Genomic DNA, 15,612 nt, shown 5'->3' with positions numbered 1-15,612 from the left:
CAAGCATGTCCTTGGTGGTTCCTGCTGTCAAAGCTTTAAGGTCCTAACAGAGCTCTGGTGAGGTTAGGGTCACTGGTTTACAGACTGTGTGGTGACCGGTATCGATCCGCTGTTCAAAATAACATTTTTCAGTAATGATGTTGTGGCCAACAATGTCAAATGTGCAATCCACTCTACTGCCTTAACCCCTGTGTTAACAGACCTCCCATCCTCCTGTGGGGCAACCTACAGACCCTTACCTGCATCGAACGAGCCACCACCCAAGAAAGGTTTTCCACCATGTGACATATGGGCGTTCTGGGACAGTGTTGTTCAGTCCACGGCTAGTGTGAGTCAATTAATTAGTTCCATGGATACTGAGCTCACTATCTTTGAGTGAGCCGCTGCTCCCTAAAACAGAAAACCTGCTGGAGTGGTGGAAAATGAACAGTGTTCGATTTCCAGGGTTGGCAAAGTTGCTTGGCACCTCCTCCTACCAGTGTGGACAGCGAGAGAATGTTCAGTACAGCAGGAGATATTTATTCTGAACACAGAAGTAGCCTCTTAGCAGAAAATGTTGAATGCCTTGTTTTTCTGAAATATAACCTTCCCCTTACAGGTTACTCTGATTAGTGGCATAAGAGTAAAGTAGACTTGGGCTTTTTCAGATCTGTTTTGTATTTATTTTTGTCTTTTTAATAAGCCTACAGAGAAATGTGTCCAATTAATAAACATGAATACCCATGCAATAGAATGACGACTTGGTCTATTTATTGAAATGTTTATTATCCCCTAGAACATGTTTACCTAAAAAAACAACTAGCTGGACGGTATTCGGCCGCGTATGAAATTAACTATTCGGTACACCATTATTATTTTTCCCACCCACTATTTGGGACACATTTTTGCATAGGCGTTTTTTTTCCACCAACCTTTTCACATGGTTCGTTGTACATCTTTGCATGTGGAGTCACAGGAGTGAGACGTTGTGTGAGACTGTGAGTGTATGTGGCTATGTGTGGGGAGGATGCGTGTGTTGATGCAGGAAGGGGGTGGAGGGTGATAAAATGGTGGGTTAAACCCCTGAAGGAGAGGGTGGGTGAAGGGGATGGGCAGTATGTGATATTTCTGCCTTTTAAAACCAACACAAAAATCAGTCTTTTTTTGTGGGAATATCGCATAGAACCGGATCGTTTCCTAGTGCCCAAAGATGGTAGGGATCTCAAACGAAAAGCAGAATTAGATGTGAAAACGGACAAAAGAAATGCAAAAACAGAAATATGATGTCTCTTATTTGGACTTTGGGTTCACATGGATCACAGTTGCTGGAGAAGTTAAGCCGCAGTGTGTGGTTTGTGTCACAGTCAGCAGTCCAGATGCACGCAAACATGGTCAACCACCCCCATAATGCTGTGGGATCATTGTTCAAGAAGTATGTTCGTGGCGCTACCCCAACCAACACTCTTGTGATGCAGGGAAGGGCCACCTGGACCCTGTCCTTGCGCTTCTGGCACCAGTCTCATAGTGTGAGTGAAGAATATTGAAGGAACTAGTGAGACTTCCTGTACCTCCAGCATGGCGGGGTATAAGCCAGGATCCCTGTCTACACGCTGCCCAGTGTTTGGGTTTGGCCGGCTTATTTGGGTGTGGCTGGCTTCAAAAGGTGCTTCGCATTATTCTGCTTATAGCAGCGTACCGCTCATTGTGACCCGTGACCTTCAAAAGTAGAACGACGATCGGCAACAGCAACTTAAACACACCAGAGCTACACTCACATGAAAACTCCTGATCATCCTGGCTCTTAGCGAAGGCTCTTCTTAGTCATCTGGAGCTCGAAGCACCTTGGCAGTCTCACCCTAAGTAGTGGTTTGCAGCATCTGAATCAACTGGCACCTGCAAGAGAAAAAAAACAAGTAAGCACAAGAATTTGGCGCTGGGAAATGCGGCGCATCCGAAAATACAACATATTCGCCTGCTTAGCACACGTATAGTCACCACATCGGTACAGGTGTGAAGCATCTGCACCGGACTCTTCCTTGCATTTGTTACTCGCGCCGAAAGGACTAACACTGCAAAAACCGTAAACACTGCAAATTGGCTGCAATCAAGCCACGAATAAGCAAGAGGATCAAAAAACAAGGATTAGCAAAGGACAAATCAGCAAAAACCTACCCAGTCATCGCTGCAGCTGAACTGGGCTTAGACTTAAGACTGCGAACCAGTGAAGCAACTTGGTTCCAACTAAATGCAGCAAAAACAGACATTGTGCACCTGCTGAGAGCAAGCGTGGCGGAGAGCTTGCCTACAATTATCACAAGATGAGGAGAATTCCGGGGAGGGAAACCAAGGGATAAGCAACACGGGAATAGTGAGAATAAAGAACACTGGCAGAATTCATTGACTGATATTTCCTCGTTGTAGGAGCTGATTGCAGAGTAGAACAAGCCTTTATTATTCAGCAACACCTGGTGCCCCCGCAGAGACAAGGTGAGCGTAACAGTTGGTGGCACTACATTACAGCCTGAAGCCAACAAAATGCGGCATTTGGAAAGAAAACATACTGATTTAGCAAAAAAGACCAGGGATTTCTTTGTATGATAGCTGCAACGTATAAAAAAGCAAAAAGACACTGTTAAAGTGGCCTCCGTACCTGCACATGCTTTGGAAGCTTCTTAACACATTGCATACTATCTGGGCAATAATAAAAAGCCTTTGACAGATGCTGAGAAAGTGATTCTGCCAACAATTCTCGCCGTCAACCGGATAATGCTTGGTAACTGTGCAGCAGAAAAATGCAAAAGTATCCCTGTGTATGACACCACAATTTTCTGCTGCATCACTGACCTGTCCTCTGATATCAGTACAGATTTGGTATTCGCTTGAAACAGTCAGCTTGCCCTACAGTTGGATGAGGCCACTGACATTTCAAAAGAAGCTCATTTGATTGCTTATGTGTGGTACTGCTATGGAAAATAAATATTGGAGGATTTCTTATCTTGAAAACCAATTCGGGGCAGACCAACTGCATCTGAAGTCGTTGACATTGTTAACAAATTCCTAAGTTCCCACTGCCCAAAGTGGGAGGTGTGTGTTGGTATTTGCACGGATGGCGCTCCTTCAATGTGTGGTGCTAGAGCTGGTTTAAAATCAAATGTATTGGCAGTAGCGCCACATATATTGTGGACCCACTGCATGATACACCGGGAAGCATTACCTGTGCGTAATATGGGGAATGAACCCACAGAGGTGCTAACTTCTGTTGTAAAGATTGTACATTTTATTAAGATGCACCCCACAGGAGCCTCTCTGTTTGCCACATTATGTGCAGAAATGGGAGTTGAACATGATGCTTTGTTGGTTCACACAGAGGTCAGGTGGCTCTTCAGGGGAAAGGTTTTATATCATATGTATGCACTCGGAAACAAAGTGAGACACTTTCTCCTGCATTTAGACCAGACAAAAGAAGAGCCTTTGTGTGATTCACACTGGCTTGTACTCTTGGCTTGTACTATTGGCTTACTGTGGTGACATCTTTAAAAAGCTACATTTTCTAAACCTCTCATTGCAAGGCACAGAAACCACATCATTTGCTATGAACGTAAAAATATCAGCATTCACGAAGAAGCTGGAGCTTTGGAGGAGCAGGGTATATGTTGGCATTACCGATGCATTTCCATTATTAGCAAGGACACAGAGTATGATCTTTCATGTGTTGCTGAACTAATAGGAAACCATGTCCGAACCAGTCTCAAGGTACTTTCCAGAGGACAATTGTAATGTCAATGACTGGGTGGTTCAGCCTTTCCTAGCAGACGTAGGGGCCCACCTCCCAATACACCTCCAGGAGGAACTAATGGAGCTTCAAAGTGATCGCCTACTGGAGAGCCAATCAGAAAAATTGGCTTGGGGTGGATATTGGCAAAATGTGTCTGCATAGTTTCCAACTTTATCCAAATGTGCAGTAAATGTACTTTTACCTTTCAGCACCTTGTACCTTTTGCGAGATTGGATTCTCAGCACTTGCAGCCCTAAAGACTAAATATTGGTCAAAGCTGGAGGTGGAAGAAAACCTGAGGTTGGCTATTGCAAAAATGTAACCCAATAGAGACAGGCTGGCTGCTGAAAGACAGGCCCACCCTTCACACTAGTTCTCCAATACACCACTGTCCAGCTTCCAAGTGACTGCATTCATGGTAATTTCAAAGTTGTTGTACTTAAGAAACCAACTGTTACATCAGTTGCATTTCAACGTTGGTGTAGGACAGCAATATTGGCTGCTTTCTTTTGTGGGAAATAAATATCCAACACTACTTGGTCAAGTCCTTTGTATTGTAGAAAAACATTCGGAGTGTTGTGTTTCCAAATATGTTTCTGCTAATTTGAGTTATCGTGAGCAATCATTTTGAAAGAATTTAGTGTTTGGCACCCTTGCCTCCATTTGAGGCACCATTCTAGACTAGCACGTGATAACCATTCGCAACCGATAAACATTTTGGAGTCCATGTGTATATGGGGAGACCAAGCTAGGTACATTTTTCTTAGGGGGTTGTCGGGGGTCAAAAACATTGGAAGACCACTGCTGTAGAGTGACTATCTTGTTATCAATAAAATGTATGTTTAAAAAAAAAGTGAAATAGCTAATTGTTATCTTGCTGGCGCCGTTATATTTTAACATCTATTTTGTTGGCTAGTTTGAAAGAGCACTTCGACCCTCCCCGGTCCCTAGGATCCAGTGCTCGTGCAAGCTTGAATGGCCGAAGCTTAATGTACTAAACAAACCAGTGCAAAATCCCTGGTTGCAAAGTGGTCCATTATTCACGTGCTTGCGGTGCCCTTGTGTGCGACATTGCTATGTGTACGGTATAGTGCATATACAATTTTTAAACATGACCGCACCTTCAGTGGGTACGAATGATCATTCCAGTGCTTTACTGTGAAGAAGAGTCGCAAGCGTGCAGCGATACTCCAGATTTATCTCAATCGTCTGCTTAAGAACATTGTAGTGTCCCATAGCTATGCTTGTTTTTTCAATAAGTTGCCCAGACAGCTGCATGCCGATGCACAGACGCCCGCTGGCATAGATTTCCCTTGTGTGAGGATTGTTGATCTGTGGCATGTGGGAAGCGTGTGCGACTTTCGCAGCATCTTCAATATTGCTTAATTCTGAACCAGAGTGCCAAGGGGCAGTGTTTTGTTTGTCTGGCATGAAGGCTGGCTAAGTTTTGAAGCATGTGACAGACTGAGCCACTCTGTGCTGCACACACCGCCAGGTTTAGTCTCAGACTGGGGATGATTTAATTCCTGGCTTCTTGCTTCTTGTTGCACAGGGCGCTTTGGGCTTTATTTTACAAAAGCTCCAAATCAAATTTGCTGTTGTGTTTCTGCGCACAGAGAATGGTTGCAGATATTGGCCATCCAAGCTCTCATTGAGAAAGGGAGAATAAAAGGCTTCTCTAACTAACAGTGTACAGATGCCCCCATCTATTTATTTCTCTTAACATTGCTCGCGGCCTGATCATTGCTTTCACTTAAGTCATTGAACACCAGCCAACTAAAATCAAGCAAGAACGCAACTCTGTAAGTGGCATCCATTAATTGTCCAGCAACTGAAAGAGATTTGCATTAAAGGGGAGTCCCAATACCCCCGCCCCCCTTTTCCACCACATTCAAGCTTGGGAAGATTGTTTACAATATATGCATCAGTTTGGGATTTGTGTAAAGTGAAAAGTGTACAGGACAGGTGCTCTTTTCTCCACGTCAAGATAAGTTCAAGCACCCTTAAAGAGGTTCTGTAAAGCTGCCCCCATAAAAAGCCAACGGTCTGGTATTCAAAGGCTGTAATTTTGTATTGTAATGCTTTTGAATATCATTTTTTCACTGCTGGAAGTTACGGATGCTATACCCATGAGGCAGAGCTGTTGTATTGCTTATACACCATTTATTTTAAAGACCATAAGGGAGAGCTTGTTTTCCCCAGTTCACAGTAGGGCAAAGTTGTGCCAGCTCTTGGGCACGGGAAACGGCGTTCTAATTCCCTCCATGACTTGTGCTTTCCTCCTCGGACAGATTACTGCATGTTCAGTTATACTTGTGTCCCATTCTCTATATAGGTTGATGAGGCTCCCGGAGAGTTTTCATTGCCCCTTCAATGCAGTTTGTTTTTTCCAACCATTGCTCCTCAGCGGTTATAGTTTGGCTGTAAACATCATAACTTTATTTATTGGATGCTTGCCAGGGCTAGTTGTGATCAGTGTCATTAATTTGAAAATATCTTTTTTGATCATTGTTTATGATCTGGGACGAATGCTTTTTATGAAGATGGTTGTTTTTTTGTCTCTAATGATGGGATGGGACCCGTTCATTCTCATTTGATGTTGTGGAGCTTTGAGCTATATTCTTGCTTTTCTGGATTTTTCAGCAGGCTTGTGTAACGGAGCACTAGCGCGGGAGCGAGAGTTTTCTGACCTGGGCGTGAAAGGAGTACTGTTAGTTGCTTTGCTATTTGAAAGTGTGAGGTCGCTTTATTCCCTTAAGGCAGTGGTCTTCAAACCTTTTTATGCTGAGCCCCTAGTGCCCCTCTTGAGAAAAAAGATAGTTTCTTCCGCCCTAAGCCGCAAATGCTTATGTTTTCTATTAAAAATGGTCACCATAATCCTGTTTTAAAGAGCTTCGCCCCCCCCCCCTATTTGAAGACCACTGCCATAAGGCACCTTAGCTGCTCAGCATACAGAGGCCAACTTTTCGTGGGTGGGGCGTTACCTTACCTTCCCCTTTCTAGTTCCACACAATGACTGTTCTAATGATCAGTCTGATCGCTTTAAAACTGTAGCCAAGTAGGGGATAAATGCTCCCACTGGCTGCCCCGCTCTGGCTTTAACGCTGTTTTCTCCAATGCCCCCACAATATTTCACATGAATAGGTCCATGCCTTCCTCAGATAGGTGCACTGACCCTCTAAGTAAAAACCTATCTACGTGTGTTAGGTAAGAATTTGTAGAGTCCAACTGGTGTGGGACTTTACAACACTTACCTCTTGGTATTAGGTAACCAGCCTTTTGGTCTGTACTACACAAGTTGGTAGAGTGGCTGAGCAGCCAGGCTTATCCTAAGAGGGGTAATGTGAGCTGTAGAGCTGTACAATGAAGTCAGTAAATACAGATATCCAAGTAAACTCTTACATACTTAAAGGTATAACATATTTATTTATGTAAACAGAAGGATAATTAAAAAGCAGCAACTAATAGTAATGTTAATCGGATTCAATTCAACAAAAGCAATAAAGTAGGTGAGTAAACCTTTCTTATGCTAAACATATTCCAGCACACTGAGTGGCGTCATTTTAGGTCAGTATTAGCACTTATTTGTGATGACCATTACAAAATTGAGTTTTAACGAGGGAAAAGTTAATGTCATAACATACTTGGTAAGTAATAAAACAGCCAGATTATCCCAGAGGAATGTAGGTAGTCTTTTATCTGAGCAATAATAGTGTTCAACCTGTAAGGGAAAAAGCACTGCCAAAGCCAATAGGTTCAGAAGAGTGGCCTGTAAGGAGCGAGGACAGCCAAAGTCAATGGGCCATTTCAAAGTTCTGATGCGCTCTTAGAACAATATTTTAAAATAGTCAGTAGTTGAGTAGGAAATCACAGAAGATCAACAGGAGCCACCTTCAAGAATTTCAAGCTGGGAGGCAAGTGCAGGTGAGTTGAGGTCAACTAAAAGGGTTTAAAATAGTACTCCCCAAGCTAGGAAATGCCACAAATGACAAAAGTAGATGTACCTGAGAATTGAAGAATTGGTTCTAGCTGGATGCCTTCCTGTTGCAGTGTAGCAGACCCTTGTTCCTGGTCCTTGGTCGTGGGTATGAAAGGGAGGATGTCTGCGCGCTACTGCGACAGCACTCGAGAGAGGGACTCTGCAGCAATGGATTCTCCTTGAGTCAGCCATCTTTTGTGGTTTTGGTGCCTTTTCCTCAGCCCCAAAGAAAAACGAACAGCTCCGGTTGGAAGTGACTTGACCCATTTGTCCTCTTGATGCCCACGAGGTTGTGGCCGGATTCGTCGTTCCGAAGACAATGCACTCGATGGTCAGGGGACCTCAGGCATTGGGATTCTGCAGCCTTGGAAAGTTGCAGCAAGTCAGGGGTTGCACCAAAATGAAGCTTCTCTCGAGGCTAGTTGGTCCCACCAGCCCAAGGGAGGAAGTTGTCCTGTGAGGGGCTTCCCAGTCGAAACGAAAACGGGTTCAGCACAGCTGCAGGGCTTCACCAGGCACTTCACGGTCCATGAGGCTGCTGCTGGCATCTCTTCATGTCGGATGTTATCCTCCAGTGATCGACTCTGCCTCTAGTCCCAAAAACCTCACATTTTAAGCAAGTTCCCATCCATTCACAGCCCTAGGGCTGTCTATCACCCAGCAAGGGTGGCTGTCCTCCCTTCCTCCCTCGCAGCCAGCCGGCCAGAACTGGTTACACCCGGGCATACCTGGAGACAAAGGACAGGGACGTTTGGGAACCCCCCTCACTTCCTGCCTTTCCAGACGCACTGGAGCCTGTGCGGGCCAAAGCCCACCAAAGGCAAAATACACAAAGGCCTGAAACCTGATTTAAACAGAGTAAAAGCCCAGAAAGAACTAACTGACAAGAAATGGCGAAAAAAGAAGACGGGCCATTTTGGGAAAATGGTCATCCATGGGTGCTGTACTGCTGCTGAGAAATCAGCCAGCAGATATATGGCACAAAGGTAGTAAAAAAGAAACCACTGCCACTAGCCATTCAAGTTAGTTAGTGTAACAAACAGTTACATGAGAAGTGGGATAAGGAGTTACTATGTAAGCCCCCAACACTCCACATAGGGTGGTTGGTGTGTGCTGAACCCACAAAGGAAAAGGTTAGTAAAACAAGTCATCTGACTATTCTTGGGAAAAGTAGTTCGCCCAAGAAAATTGATTTAAACATTAAAAGAAGTTGCAAATGGTCCCCTGAGTATGTAAAATATCTTGGTGTGTATATCATTGGTGATTTGAGGAAAATTATGCAATATAATATTGATCAACTAGTGGATAAAATGATATATCCAATAAGACGATGGGAAAGACTTCATTTATCATTATGGGCGAAGATAAATGCGATAAAGATGATTTTATTACCAAAAGTGTAATCCAGTCGATTCCGTGATTGATTTCCAAAAAACAGATTATGCAAATTGAAAAGCTTTTTCAATGTTTCTTGTGGGGGTTGGGTAAGAAGCTGCGGATCCCTAGATTTATGGCGGATCCCTAGATTTATGTTGATGCAAAGTGTGGATGAAGGAGATTTTGGATATCCTGACTTATATAAGTACTGTAAGGCGTTCCTGCTCAAGAAGGGTACTTATTATTATACGAATGATGACTTTGCAGGTGCTATATGGCTACGCATGGAGAGAGGGTTTTGCAATCCGTATCGTTTAAATAGCCTTTATACAAAGGGCAATATGTCGGTTAATAGATTAAAGTTGAAGTCTATAGTGGCAACCAGGCAAACCTTGCAGGGGTGGTTTGGAGAGAATAGCTAGTCGTATGGTTTTAGTGGAGATGCTTCTCTTTGGCACAATGAGGTTTTACAATTAAACGATAGATGTTTGATTTGGCAAAATTGGGTTCAGAAGGGGGTTTTGACAGTAGGTGATATATTGGATGGTGATGATCTTTTGGCATTTAGGGACATACAGAGGAAATATGGGTTGCATGAAAGAGAAAGACAAAAATATGAAGACCTGAGCTCCCTGATCTATCTTAGGAAAAGGATGATTGGAAATTAATTGGGAATCAAACCCGCACTGTGTCAATTGCTTACAGGACAGGAATATTCTGGGCGTACAAATATGACCTTTATGCAATTGGAAGATAAAAATGTTGCGGCGTGGGATATATTGAGAATGGTGTGGTCGGATGATCTAAACATGTATTTTACGGACAGTGAATGGAAGGATATTCTTAGGGTAAGTGCCAATGTGGGTACGGATTTGAACTTGCGTCTGATTAGACAGAAGGTGGTGGGTAAGGTGTACTGGACACCAGTTAAAATGTATAAACTGGGGATAAAAACTGATAATCTATGTTGGGGATGTGGAAATGATGTTGGTACCCTTATGCATCTTCTATGGGATTGCTCTAGAGTTCGGACTTTCTGGACTGATGCGATTGATAGAATAGATTTAATTTTGGATGTAGCTTTACAGAGATCGGGTGGGAACATTATCTTATTTCTACATCGAGGTATGTGTAGGCATTCTTTGAAATATAGTGGTTGGATAAATAAGGCTTTATTGGTGGCCATAAGACGGATCCTTCGAGTTTGGAAAACTAGGAAGAAGCCTACAGTTGAAGATTGGTTAACTGATTTGCGCACCTTATCGAATTTTGAAAAGTTCTCATTTAGAGGGAAAGACAAGGAAGAGGTGTACAATCTTTTTGGGGTCCATTCAATGCCTTGTATGATTGACTATATAGGCTGCGGATTAGTATGAGGAGTGGGTAGAAATGGTGTAGTGGGAAAAGTAAGAGGAAAGGAAAAGAGATAGGGAAGGGGAAAAGAAGAGGGGAAAGATCATTTTTTTTTCTTCTCACTATTATACTTTTTGGGGGATTTGGTTTGGTGTCTGTGTGTTGTTGGTGTTTGTGTGTATGTTCTATGTTAAATGTTTTTATTGACTGTTGTATTTTGCTCTTTTATTGTTTACAAAAATGAAAATGTTCTTAGTGTGTCGGAGGGATTATTTGATTATGCTGTTTGCTTATTGATATGTTCTTTAATTGAATAATTTTGATTTGTGTTCTCTGGTTCACTATTCCTAACTGTATTTGATTCTTCTGTGATTTAATTTAATGACATACTAATAAAGAGATTTAATTAAAAAAAAAACAGTAAGCAAAGTCCCACAGTGGCATTGCACAAAAGATGCTGTCGCCATGCAAAAAGCAGATGTCTATGGAGTTTACCAGACTCCATTAAACAGTAAAAAAACAAAAAATCCTAGTTAGAAAAAAACATGTGAGGAGAAACACCTAATCACTTGGGAGTAAAAATGAAAAAGCCCCAGAGTCCAGCAAAAGAGCTGGGGGTTTCTGAGGTTGAAGGGAATTGGCACAGAAATTAACATTCTTCCTAAAAATGTGTATCGGGCCATGGCGCATGTGTGAGAAACCATGCCTCTTCAAAATTTACCCCTGGCTTGGTTTACATTTTTGCAGGATTTTTCCACTGCTCGTGAGCGCTGCACTGTTTCGCTATAGTGCATAATTTAAGGTACAGTAGCAATGCTTTTGGGGGTGGGAGGTGCTTATGACCCTTCTGGAATAGTGCCTGGCTCATATTAACAAAGACCTGCCATCTAAGGTGTAATATTTACTTTTTATTCCCCCAGTTAAGATCAGTTTGATCATGGGTTCTGTCCCTGCTTACGCTCCTATTTCCGGTCCCTATAATTTCCTGTACATGGTGCTGTCCACAAGCTGGGACTTAGATTTAAGAAACTGAAACGGGTGCTTGTCTTTTAAAAGACACACCAAAATGACTCTGCAGCATTTTAGGTACAAGAGCTCTGCAGTTAAGAACATATTGCCTCTCCAGAACACCCACCTCTAATTTTATTAGCTAGCAGATGGATCTAGTTTAAGCCACAAGGGGTGAAAGTCTTGGGGGAAGTTACAAAACACCAAGAGATGTTTCACTCACAAATAGGGACACATCCGACTGGAACATCCATATCAAGCCCACTATAAGTTAATGGTTTTGGGTACAGACGAGTTTTAAAAATACTTGAGCATAGTAAATTTACTTTTTTTTTCTTTTAGGCAATTATTCAAATCATGGCACACTTTATTCCGGCAATTCTCTGTGTATTTGACAGGATGTGGAATTTGAGCCTTTGGCAATTCCTGGTGAAGTTAATTGTAAATGGCTGAAAGAGGGTTTATGAAAGTAGAAGAGAGATACGTTAAGAAAAGGATTTCAAAGCAGTAGTGCTTTTCCAGTCAGCAGGTAAGCAATGTATTTTTATTTTCTCTATATAGTTGATGTTTGGGGGAGGAGGGTACATCTGACGTCCCTACGTGGAGACGTTCCCTTTTTTCAGTGCTGCACAATGCCCACCACTCTTTTACAACATCTCTTTCCTCTAGAGTTAGTCTCTAAAGTATAGATGATTGACATGATTTCTCTTATGTTATTGGGCATTTGTAGAGTGCCTTTTAGTATTGGTATGATCTGAAAGTGCTATGGGTTGAACGCCCGAGGGGACTCTAGTCCAGGTCAGAGTATGTGTGCAGCTTGACTGAGTTGTGGGTAGCTGCATGTGGAGGGAGGGAAAGTACCACGGAGCGCAAGAATAAGCAAAAATGGAACCAAGGGGGCGGATATGATCGTGCTTAAGTGGAGTAATCCCAGTGTAAAGCTCAAGCAAAAAGTCTGTTGTATTGGTAGTCACATTTTGAAGTTTTAACTTGCCTTTTTTATACCCTCAGCCAAGAAACAGTGTATTAAGACAAAGAAAACATTTGACAAAATAATTAAAACCCATTGTGATGCAGAGGGACTAATTCAGGCTTTAAAAAGAAAGGCAGAGGAGGAAAAGCAGCTACTAATGGAATCTGGGAAGCGCTGGAAAACTTGGTGTTGCGTGAACTGCAAAAGATGCAGTGAAGAAAACAAAAGAAAACGGGGAGAATTATATTGTAAAAGCTGATGGGTGGAAACCGATTATCCCCTAACTTAGTGGTGGCTGTTCACAGCTATGGTCACAAAAGCTGGAAAACCTAAGTCTTTTGGCAGGGATGAATAGTGTTCTTACTTCCTCTTACATTCCTACCTCAGAACCATCCTCTGTTACTTCAACTGGACATTTGAAAGACACTTAATCAGCAGATGTCTCAGTGTAATGTTGCAGTTCCAAAAGATGTAGCTGCGCAACAACTACAAAATATTGGGCTTTCGAGTAACAGTCAATTGTCTGCTACAAAGGTTTTGTCAGGCAGATCTAATTTGATAAGCTCAACTCTGACCACGTCTTCTCAACAGTTTGTCCTTGTTACAGTATGACGGTCATGCCTGTTTAGACAGTGAAGTGACCCCTACCCACACACCTGCTCAATCATTCAGATTACGGTCTTTAAAAACACTGGATCTGGATCATCCCCACAACCGAGTTTGGTTGCTGCTTCAGCCTGTGCTACTAATCAAAAGCGTACTTGTAGGGCACATGCTTCTGTGTGAAACTGAAGATGTAACTGCTCTTGTGTGTAGAACTATATAATTAATCTGGTGAATTTGTGTGTTGGTGCCAACTTGTAAATGGTGCATGTTTTTTTGCTATTGGGTATTGTCTATGATTTCTGGTTGGGCCAGCAAGAGTTTTCTTAGGTGTGGTGAATGGTTGAACTAATTTGTTAGCTGCTCCTAGTGATATTGGGTGAAGTGACTGTCGGCAGTCTGTCCTGCAGGTAGACCTTTAACAGATTCTGTTTAGATTACTGAAAGTGTGTATTTTGGTGCAGTGATTTGTAATTGTGGGAGTTTATTGGGTGTGATTCCATGTTAGCTAGAGATGAGGACTGAAATGAGGGAGTTTACGGTTTGGTTTGTGACATTGTGGGGTGGACCTGTAATTTTGTATACTAAATTTGGCGAACTTAGTTAACATTTGAGTGTTCTAGCATAGAAGCCATGTGGAAAGTGACAGCTTGAGGTTTTACAGTACACTATCCATAAGGCTAACTAGACTCACCCTATAGTAATACCACTCATTTTACACACAAGGGATGCATCCTGGGGTAATCAAAAACCTTTTCCTAAATCTTTTGGAAGCATCAAGAAATAACTCCTGATGTCTGCAATAATCATTAACAATTCCAAACCCATCCTGAAGTTGTTGTGAGGGGGTTCATCCTGGAGTAATCCCCCATCCATCCCGAAGTTGTCATGGGGGGGGGGGTCCTATCAGGTCCCAGTGCTGAAACCCTGCAGGAGCAGATGAATAACCCACCAGATCCCCTAAACTGGTTCTCCCAGTAGTCAGTTGTACAATTACTGAGTTAACGAGACCGGGGGAAAGGGGAAGTGGTGAAAATAACAAGCAGTCAGGATTCCTTAAGTCTCCTTCAATTCTTGGAACACAGGAAACCCTGCAAATAACACATTACTGATTATCATCAAATAAAACACCTGCTACTGAGAAATTATATCAATCTGCATTTAACCCACCAGTTACCCGATTTTCTCTGCTTCCTGCCTCTCTTAGAAGAATTGTGAGTTCTTTTTTAGCTGCTACCATGCTATGAGTCCTAAGCTGTTAAACTCTCTGACTTCTTATCTTTTTCCCTTCTGTAGATCGATTATTGAAAACATATTTTAATATGTATTTACTCTGAAGTTACTCTTCCACTGTTTTTGATTTGCAGTGCTCTTAACTCAGAGTTCAAAATGCTGACTTTAGAGTTCAATCCTCTTCTTTTTTTAGAAACTTTAAAGTATTTAAATAAACTTGTGTTGCAATGCTTTGCATGCATCTGCTTCTTCTGACTAGTATTTGTCAGTTCCAATTGCTGAAAACACCTTGCTTGCTTTTGGCTTCCTCTAACGTTCTTAGATCACGTTACTTGCCTCACAAGACAGTTTACTTGGCACACCACTCGCGTGCTACATAAGTTCAACTGTCTGCCTCACTTCGTTGCACTTAAGGGTCTCAAATTGATTTACCCGCGTGCACATTAGCTGCTGCTGCTGCTACGCCGCTTCAGGACGCACATTAAGACGACTACCATGTTCTGCGCACCCGATTCACAGGCCGCTGCCTCAGCTGTTCTCTCGATCCAAATCACTGCGCCGCTCTGTAGACCCGAATTCAACAGACGCAGCTCCTTCTACTTCCTATGCACGCTAAAGCACGCTGCTGGGTCCTTTCCTCGAACGCGAGGGGATTTACGACGGAAACAAAACGAGTAACCCTTAATGATGCAATGTTATTTTATACGCGCATGCAGCTTACAATCAAACGTTAGCTTCATGTGCTGGTGCGCGCACGCTTGCAATTCTCTACTGAAGATTCAATTATTTACAGTTCATTGCTACAAAAGTGAAATAACGTATATTACAGATTGCAGACTAAAACTTCTGATTTCACTTAGCCAACGAATTAAACAACGCTGTATGTGCAGCCTGAAAATCAGTTCCTTAGATTAAAACATTGTTTCCTTGAGCAAACTCCTGTTTCATTTCAGTTCAGTCACTTTTCTGAATTTAGTCTCTGGCTCTTTCTGGTGAACTTCTACAAAGATGTAATTCTTCTTTTCTCTGGTTACTTTGGTTTTCTGTGGAGCTCTTGAGCGCTGTGGCCACTCCAATGCAGATCTTGAATGAAAGGCAGTTTAGAACCTCTCCTGAGGTTCCAAACTGCATCACAATAGTATTTTGCCAATCATTGCTCACCAGGAAGTTTACTATCTTGAACTGGAACATTGGCAGCTGGCTAATATGATGTTTCAGGAAATCTTGTGAATTCAACCTAAGACACTACTTCTAATGCCCCCTGTTACCCAGGGACCTGACCAGTCACCCTGGAGTAATCCCCCCACTCATCCTGAAGTTGTCATGGAGTCA

The sequence above is a fragment of the Ambystoma mexicanum genome, chromosome 2q (genome assembly GCF_040938575.1).
Source record: "Ambystoma mexicanum isolate Mex_15411 chromosome 2q, UKY_AmexF1_1, whole genome shotgun sequence".
NCBI classification, from domain to species: Eukaryota; Metazoa; Chordata; class Amphibia; order Caudata; family Ambystomatidae; genus Ambystoma; species Ambystoma mexicanum.
This window is presented reverse-complemented; position numbering follows the sequence as displayed.